This window comes from Carassius carassius, chromosome 20, assembly GCF_963082965.1.
Source record: "Carassius carassius chromosome 20, fCarCar2.1, whole genome shotgun sequence".
Taxonomy (NCBI): domain Eukaryota; kingdom Metazoa; phylum Chordata; class Actinopteri; order Cypriniformes; family Cyprinidae; genus Carassius; species Carassius carassius.
In genome coordinates this window covers 15,298,065-15,307,991 of record NC_081774.1, presented here as the reverse complement: position 1 = coordinate 15,307,991, position 9,927 = coordinate 15,298,065, and positions in this window count along the sequence as shown.

Sequence of the window (9,927 nt, the reverse complement as noted above, 5' to 3'; positions counted from 1 at the left end):
ATTATTATTATTATTATTATTATTATTATTATTATTATTTAATTCATTTTTAAAGAAGTTTATTTTACATTTAAATCGATTATTCCTAAAAATGCACCATATCTTGAAATTTAGTTACATATTTAACTGTCATGTGCTCAATTTAAACAAAACAAAAAAAATCTTTCAACTCACTTATGAAAAATAATACTTTTTTAACAATAATATTTAATAAACAACAACAAGTTGCTAAGCAATTCAGTCAAAAGTACAAAAGCTTAAAGCTTAATGTATACAACTATAATGCTATTAAACGTTGCCGTCAGCCAAAATGATTTGTTCTGGAACAAATAATGTATTCATGGGACCAAAGATTGCCGTTAGATTTACCCAAAACAATTTATATCTCATGCTTAACCACTATAGAGATATCAGAGCCAGAGGCAAATTTCAGAAAAATTTGATGCCCTGGAGCTCACATCTCCAAAAATGTCAAAGAATATGTTCAAATATGCGCTATCTTTATAAACAAACCGTATATTTGAAGTTTAAATAAGTACATTCTGTGACATAACAACATTAGTATTTGTAAAATTATGGTGGATTTAGGCGTCTGTCATGAGACTTGCTCTGAGAAATGCTGATGATGCAAATGGTGAAAATATTCCTGTGGAAAAAAAAAAAGAAAACCTGTTGCATAAATATCTATACAATTCATTTATATAAATGTCAGAGCAATGCAAGTGTTCTGAAAAGTTTCTTGAAAAAGAATAACAGTAATTCCCAATTATCCTTTATGAGTCCTCTATTAAACATTTAAAAGATTCAGACAACAGTTAAAAAAAGAAAGAAAGAAAAAAGAAGCATGAAACAGAAAATGATATCATAGAGAGGACCCTCAAAATATCAGATAATTTAGAATTTTTTTCTGACTAGACAAGATTGTAAAATGTCATGTGGTGTGCCTCCTCAAAATCTTTAATGATATTTAAGAATGAACAATTCATTATATTAAAATATAGATATACCCGCCTCACTCCATTCTCAAGGCTCTCGGCCCCGCCCCTTTCGTCACACACACACACACACACACACACACACACACTCACTTTGATCCGAAATTACAATAACAAGCAGAAGAAATAAGCAGACATTATTTGTCATCTAGCTTCGATCTACTGTAGCTCTCCATGAAAACTCTCTGTAATTGAGGTTTATATATAGTTAAGGACAAAGACACATAAATTACAACCTTGGAGAAGATAACGTGGCTTTCCATCCTGACCTCCAACACCTCAGCTTAGCCAGAGAGCATCTGAAGCGCCTTCAAGAAAACATCACATCACGGCGAACACCATAGAACATTCTGAGACTGTAAAGGTCAGTAACGAGAGATTTCATTCTATCTCTGAAGAATCTCTCATAATAATGGGGGCAAGAATTGCTGGCAGAGCCTGTGGTTCGCTTAAAGTGAGGACAGGCTTTTTATCATCCTACGCAATGACTGACAAAATAACCTTGTCTAGAAGGCTGAGAATGCTAAAGGAACAGATGACTACAGAACCCTCTACAAAGCCATCGGTTTATGCATTTGGGTGACTTCCACAACCCATGAAGATGGGTCTGACCTTGCTGTAATCGCACTAGAGTAGGTACTAGAGTAGCTACCTCCACCTCTTCAAAACTCCAAGATGCATCTTCCAAAGCGGACATCCTCCGCATTTTGCATTAGCCACCATCAGAGCAAGCAGCGAAGTACGCTTAGGGCAAAGGCAAGCTATGCTGAACAGCAGATGTGCACAATATCCCCCAGAGCACCTGGTGTAAGTGGGCCATGTTGTGATTGCCAGGCTGCAGCACCCCACCTCCAACCGGGTGAATATGAAAACTCCCAGTGACTCTCTGAAAGATTTTTCATGGTTCTGAGAACCAGTGGAAAAACCACAGAGGGATTACCTGCCTTAGTGCCCTTGGAGTTCTCACGAATTCACACATGCAGCTTTTTCTTCACTCCCATGTGTGGCCCACTTTAACCTTAAGCTGTATACATACTTTAATCCCTGATCGTGTCTATGACCAAAATTCTCTGAGCTCTCACATCAGCCATAGCATCTGATGGGATTGTATTCTGGATTCAAAACAAAGACGTGTGCAGTACTATGGAGAATCTCTGTTGACATAATTCCAACTCCACATGAACAGGTGAACTGAAGCAAATTATTACATTATTTGTGTGGTGTGCTCACTGATTGTGTTCTTCTAATTATAGTTTCTACAAGAAAAAAAAACAACAACACAAAAACAAAAAACGGCATTTGGTTTAGGAAAGAACTGGAGTTAAGTTATGAATGAACAAGTGTTCATTTGGAAATTGCTCTAAATAACACAGTGACGGAACAACAAACAATCTTTTTTTCTTATTCTCAGCTGTAACATTTACTATTTTCCGCACATATAGTGTCATGGGCAAAAGTGTCATATCGCATATTACAAAACATGTCGTCTAATTGAATGGTTTCTAACAGTGGTTTCATTTTAAAAGAGAGCTACTGTAATACCAACCCAGGTTCATTATTGAAACAATGTGTCAATGTTCAAGGCATTTTCAAAAGTGAGTGGCACTTAAAGCAAGTAAAATATGTCCAAAACAGATGAATGTGGTGTGAATGTGCTAATTGGTCAGGCAGTATATTATGTCATGTCATCATGTCATATAATCTACAAATCATGCACTATGGTAATCATAGCATTGTACAAGGAAATACATTATTGTATCAGTATTATGTCCATGTAATCATAATGTGTGCAAAAAATGACTGAGAGTTGTTGATATTTTACTAGAATTTATTTCACCTGGAAACTGCATTTTTTTTTGTTTGTTTGTTTGTTTTCAATGAGCATAAGACATAGTGTCCTCCATAAAAATCCATCAGACCATTTTAAATACTGTACTGATACCGCTCTTTTTTTCTGCCATGAAGTACCTGTACCTGCAAAATGTAAGAGTGCTGAGAGTGAGCGCATCAATAGATGAACACAAACCATCAGCCCTGAACTATAAAAAACAGTGGTAGACATTATCTGACAAAAATAGCCATTAGCATCAGGTTCAAGGCTGGGCAAACTAGGGAGGATTGATCGACCATTGAGAGGGACGCTTGATTTAATCACTTACATTACACACAGCTCACATTACTCTACAAGGGCAGAGATTGTGCATATACTACAACTTTAAACATTATGTTTTTTATTGCGGCTTGAGTAAAACAGTGTACACTTAGATTGTCCTACACTTTATACTTGTAAATGTCACACAAATGACAAGCAATTAACCCCACTGAATACCACACATAACCTGAAGCCTCATACTCACAGACTTGATACTAGTAAAAAGTACTGCATTTCAGACACGGCACACACACATATATATATATATATATATATATATATATATATATATATATATATATATATATATATATATATATATATATATATATATATATTTATATATATATATATATATATATATATATATATATATAATTAAAATTTCAGTAAATAATTAAATATACATATACATACATATTTGCATATACAGTTTACCAACTCCAAACTTTTGAACAATTCTAGGTAATAGGTGTTTATTAGTATAGGGTCCAGTTCTCAGTTGCTTATTAGCATGCCTATTATTAACAAATTGACTGTTGTACTTATGAAGCACATATTCTTTATCCCTAGCAAATAACTAACTATTAAAGCCAGCAAATTAGATGTTAATTGAGGTAAAAGTCCCTGGATCTGTGACCATCTGGTTGTAAATCCCAAATGAAAGGTAAAGTTTCTTCCCCATTTAAAATATTTTACAAAGGCTGGTTTAAATAATTTTTTTTTTTTTTTTTTTTTATAAATCACCATTCTCCATTCATTCAGATATTCTACTTGTGTTTGGTTTTTTTAGTTGCACCAAATTAAAAGTCCCCAGTATTGCACTACCTGTAGGGTCTATGAACAAACAGCAATACTGGAGGGCAACACGAAATTGATCTTATTTACTTTCCTAATACACACACTAGGTCTTCCGATTCATCAGTGTACGTTCTTCTTAAGAAAAACTGCTTTGTTTCCATAATCTTTCATAAAAATGTAACAACTTATTTCAAATCTGAATCATGATCCTTTTAGCTGACATCACCAATCCTTTTCAAACCATCCACTCCAACCACCTGGTACCATTCTGGTAAGTAAGCCCACTTTTCATGATTCAATCAATTGCAGACAGTTCCGCTATATATATATATATATATATATATATATATATATATATATATATATATATATTATTTTTTCTGGTTGAGTATCCTGTGTCATTCAGAAATGTATCAGATTACGGGAGTAAATTGAGTCTGCCAGGCCCTTTCATCTCTTGCAAACATTTTCCAGTAGTTTCAGGGAAAATACATAATGTTCATTGCCTACGGTGAAATTATGATTGAACGGAAACAGTTTATATCTTCGTATATTACTGATAAAGTGTTGCATTATTCCACCATATCTTCAACAAAATCAACTAGATGTGTTATGAAATTACTGTACCCCTCACTGATGAAACTGTAACCACAAATCCATATTAGAAAGCCATCGCTGGCGGCACAGAGCAAATTCCTCCAAAACCCTCCCAAATGGAGCATCCATGATGGCCACTCAGACTGTGTGGAGGCCAAAGCCATCTGTTGCTCAAGTGTTAGTAATTTCCTCACCAGGTCTGTCAGCTGGAGAACTGCCTTGATTGGGCAATTCTGATGCTCATGGTAAACCAGCAGAATGTCACTGCACCTGGGCTCTTTCTGCAAACAGACAATTATCATTCCAATCAATGGGGTATTGGGTGCTTAGTGGGGTTCCTTTGTGGTGAAAGGATTGCCTCAGATTCTTGTGTAATTAAGCCCCGGCATGAAATGTCAAATTTAAGCATCAAGCATAATACAGTCAAATGCTCATCAGTCTCATTTTGGAATTTACATCTGTAATTGGCTGTTCATACTAAATAATGAAATACCTTTTAGATGGCAAACATTATGGCATGGATATGGGGATGGAGCAGAAGTATCCTGGCAGCAGCATTCATTCAGTCTGTTCGCCTCACAAGAGGCCAGGCAGGAGGGAGAGACAGGGTGAGTCAGACAGAGGTGCAGATCCACCGCTAATGCTGTGTTTCTGGAGAGGAAGAGGTCCTGTCAGCAGGATGCTACAGCGGTGCTGATAAATCGTGCTGCGTGACTGAAATTCACTAATAATAACAATCAGTCAAAATCTTCGACAGCTATTGCCAGGCACCAAACCCGCCTTTGTCTGTGTACACATAACCGAATGCCTCTTAATTTGCTAATCAATTGGCCATGTCTGCTAAGCCCTACAATTTATTATGCAAAGCCGCCACAACCTGTTGACGAGAAAAGCTAAGCATCACATGAGGGCGTTAATTTTCATTTCAGCTCAATTTTAAACCAAGAAATTGTTTGTTTTTTAGAAATATAATGTTGGGCAGTAAGAATGATTAAGGTACGGTTTAAACGGCTTCATGGGTGGGGGGGTTCAAAGAGAATGAACTGTGCCACTGGCAACACTGTTAATTTGCATGTGCTTCCTGTGTTGTTTTAACGTCCAGTTCAATAAAGGTTATTTGGCTAATGGTGCAAATGTGGCCATAGAATCTGTGTTAAATTCAGTTTGCCTACTGCATGTCCAGATCTTGTTCGTACGGTCAGTTTTGAGTTCTTGGATGCAGCAGGCTACTATGGTCTCACATACTTTACAGCATGTATGCATTTTGTCCATGAAAAAAGGTAAAAATGCTTAAAAATGTAAAGAAAAAAAATAGAAATAATAAGAGTTTTGCATTATTATCAGTTGTATAATCAGTTGTAAAATGAAGCACTGATTCACCTTTCTGACAAAATGCAACTACCTTTGTCTTTCTGTGTTCAAAATGCATTAAAGTGTAATGGTTAATTAATTAAATCCAAGAAATTAGTCAGGTTCCACTTAGTGCCCTATAATTTAGTGCATTTGTCACAAAGTGTTAGTGAAGCTGTTTGTGAGTTTGCTTACAGTATTAATGTGGTTACAATGAGACTGCAAAACACTACAAAACATGCAAGAAGCATGACTTAGAATGCGCATATGATGAAAGTACTGAATATTTATGCATTGGCTAGAAATGCTAACAAGTCCATGGGTGTGAAAAAAACTGTCCATGTGCAATCATTAGTCTTGGCAGGAATACTGGCCAAGAGTAATGTAAGGGAAGGCATGCAGGGAGAAAGACAAGGAGGTGGAGGCGTGGTACTGTCAGGAGGAAAAGTAGGAGGCGTTGTATGAAATAACACATGCATTGATGCAATATGCCAAGCGCCAAAATAAGAAGGAATATAGTTATTATTTTGCTTTTGTTTTCTCTACACATTTGGTCTTACTTTGACTTTTAACTGTGACATTCAAGCATTTTTGCAGTTGATGTTTTCACTTTCACTATCTCTGTAATGGTGCCCAGACATAGGGTAATAAGTTTGAATCCATTAACATTTCATTCACCATCCATCTGTTTTCAGTTCTTGGTAGCATCTAGCATATTTCTGCTGTGACAGCACTTCCAAGAGAAAATGAGCTCATTACATTAAACCAGTGTTAAGAATTAACTAGCCTAACTGAAAGTACTTAAAGGGATAGTTCATCCAAAAATCTAAATTATGTCATTAATAACTCACCCTCATGTCGTTCCAAACCTGTGAGACCTCCATTTATTTTCAGAACACAGAACAAGAACTCGAGAACAAGTCAGTTTTTTGTTCGTTATCTGGCTCGGCTCGGTGTTCATCTTCAGTTCTCTCTTCACAGCAGTTCAGTCAGTGTACTGTTTGAGTACATGAATTACTCCAGGATATTGGTCTGTTTGAACTCAGAGTGAGTGTCAGCCACATTAAAAAAGTTAACGGCTTAAGTCATTTGTTGATTAATGCTTATTGGAGACGCGAACCGTTTAAAACGATTCAGTTTCAATTTGGTCAACTGGTTCAAAAAGATCCGGTAACATCGAATGAATCGTTCGCGAACCGGATATCTCATCCTGATTTGTTTTGAACTCTCTCACAACAGAAACGGAAGAGAAGACTATGCTGAATAAAGTCGTAGTTTTTGCTATTTTTGGACCAAAATGTACTTTCGATGCTTCAAAAAATTCTAACTGACCCTCTGATGTCACATGGACTACTTTGATGATGTTTTTCTTACCTTTCTGAACATGGACAGTAGACCGTGCACACAGTTTCAATGATTTTTGGGTGAACTATCCCTTTAACTAAAACTTAGCAACCTTAGCAAATTGTCCAGTAGCATTTCAGTAGTTCAGTTGTTTTTAAAATAATGCCTGTCCCGTACAATTAAAGAAATAAAGGTTATTTATTGGCATCTATGCTTCCGCGAAGAACCTTTAACATCCATGGTACCTTTCAGTTCAAATGGTTGTTCATAGTGGAAAAAAAGGTTCTTTAGATTATTAAAATGTTCTTAGTGACAAGTATTTTTTTCTTCTTCCAAACCAGTTTTCCATTAAGTCTTATTCAATAAAGAGAATCAATTCATCTGAACAGTTCATGAAACTTAAACCAGTTTCTTGATTTGAGTTTCTGAGTGGCATCTTGGGTCTGAAAGAACAGTTCATCCAAAAAATGTGTCATCATTTACTCACCATTCTGTCATTACAAAAGTTTCTTTCTTATGTTGATCACAAAGGAATATATAGAAACACCAAGGAATACTGGAGAAAATAATATGGAAAGAAATACTATAAAAGTCAATGGGGACCATCAACTTTTTGAGTACCATCATTCTTCAAAATATCTTCTTTTATATAAGAAAGAAACTCATACAGGTTTGGAACGCAATGAGGGTGTGTAGATGATGACAAAATGTTCATTTTTGCTGAATTATCTCTTTAAGTTATCAGTTTAGATAAATGTGTATTTAGATATTAAGCTACGTTTAAAATGCTGCTTCTCCAACAATGCACCAATCTATTTGAAACTAATGATTTTTGACATCCAGGACAATCATATCTTCAGAGGTTTCTAGAAACTCTCAGTTGCAATGTTGTCCTCACAACTAATGAACATAAATATGAACAGGAGTTTCTGTAAGAGGAGACAATTATACACTAGTGGCTTTGAGCTGATGTAAACAGGCAAGGCTTTCTGCAATGATATGTGAATAGGTAAATGCAGAGATGTGTCAGAAAATATACTGAATATATATTCAATAAATATAATGTAAGTTTACTGTTTTAAATGTACATTTTTGTAATTCATTAAAAAAAGTGATAACTTTACATTAAGCAAATGTATGAGACGTATTTGAAAGTGTGCATCACTTGGAAGGAATCACAAGGTTTAAGTACAATATTTTTTTATTTTTTTATCCACCATTTCTACACAACATTTCACTCTCTGTAACCTTTAGAAATACAGAACTAAAGAGGACATTTTTTTCCTGAGGTATGTTTAAGAGTTTTATGCATCACCCTCTTCACATCTGAAATGAGTAACAACACTTACTCATGGGTTGCAGGTTTACTGTTGGGACCAAAGCAGTAGCTGGCACTGCTCCATCCTTTAGTACATTGTGGCAGGTCTGCGATGAAATCCATGCTCAAATATGCAACACAAACTGTAGTGGGTGGACTGCAATGATCAGGGATTTTACAAAACATAAACTATGTATACAGTACACTACTGTCTGGGATTATTTTATTTTAAAAGAAAGTAATACTCCTTCAAGGAAGCAAAAGAATAAAAAATGAAAATCAACTATTTTAATGTTCTTTAATATATTGATATTTTATATATCATCATCATCATCATCCCTAATAATAATAATAATAATAATAATAATAAAATCCTTAAAATAAATTGAAGTGTTTTATGCAGGCTGCAATTGCATAATGGCCTTGAGACTACAACTGGCATATTGAAGGCATAGTTTCAAATACCGTTGTTAAGGGATGTATTGAATTGATATGGTACTGGGGTAAGTTTCGATCAATATACTATTGCAGAGCAATAAAGATGAAGCAAGGTTCCTTTTGAATCAAGATATTAAATAAATTACACTGTAGTTTGTCTGCCCTCAGAAGCGCACAAGCATTCTTACAATTGCAAACTGCGCAGAGTATCACAAAAATTGTAGTTATTGTAAAAATTTAGATCAAATTAAACTAACCACCAAAGCGAATTCATACACACATATCAAGACGTTTGTCAAAACAAACATTCTTCTTGGTTTATGTGGCACATTACAAACTTATTTGTATTTTTGCAATACATTGACTGGAATTTCTCCCAACATCTTTGCCGTAGGACAGGCACATCAGTGTGGTCTTTGATCCACCTCATATAGCACATCAAAGCGGGGCTCAAATGAAAAGCTGTATTTGCCATCACCACCTTAGCTCTTTCTAGCTCAGAGAGAGTCAGAATCTATTCAATGCGCTCTCATCTTCAGCACTTATCCACAGTGACACTTATCCTGAAACTGCATGCTATACATACAATAGAGGACTTGTATGTGAAATTTAAGCAATTTCGTTATACAAAGAGATTGAAATGTGTGGTTCTGTATGAAAATCTACATAGACACATGATTTGATGCAACATTAAATTATATATTTTATTTAAAACGACTTACAGTACAGCCCCATCATAGTGTAAATTCTCTGGGATTTGCATAATGCTTTAGGCTCAATTTTGGTTTGTTTGTTTTTTAATAAAATAATATTTGGCTTATAATATCTGGCTTTGAACCAAAATACCAAACCTACTGTACAAATACATGTATTACACTGTAATTTTCTAGACTTTTTATAGTACATATATATTGTTTGACTGTATACCATTT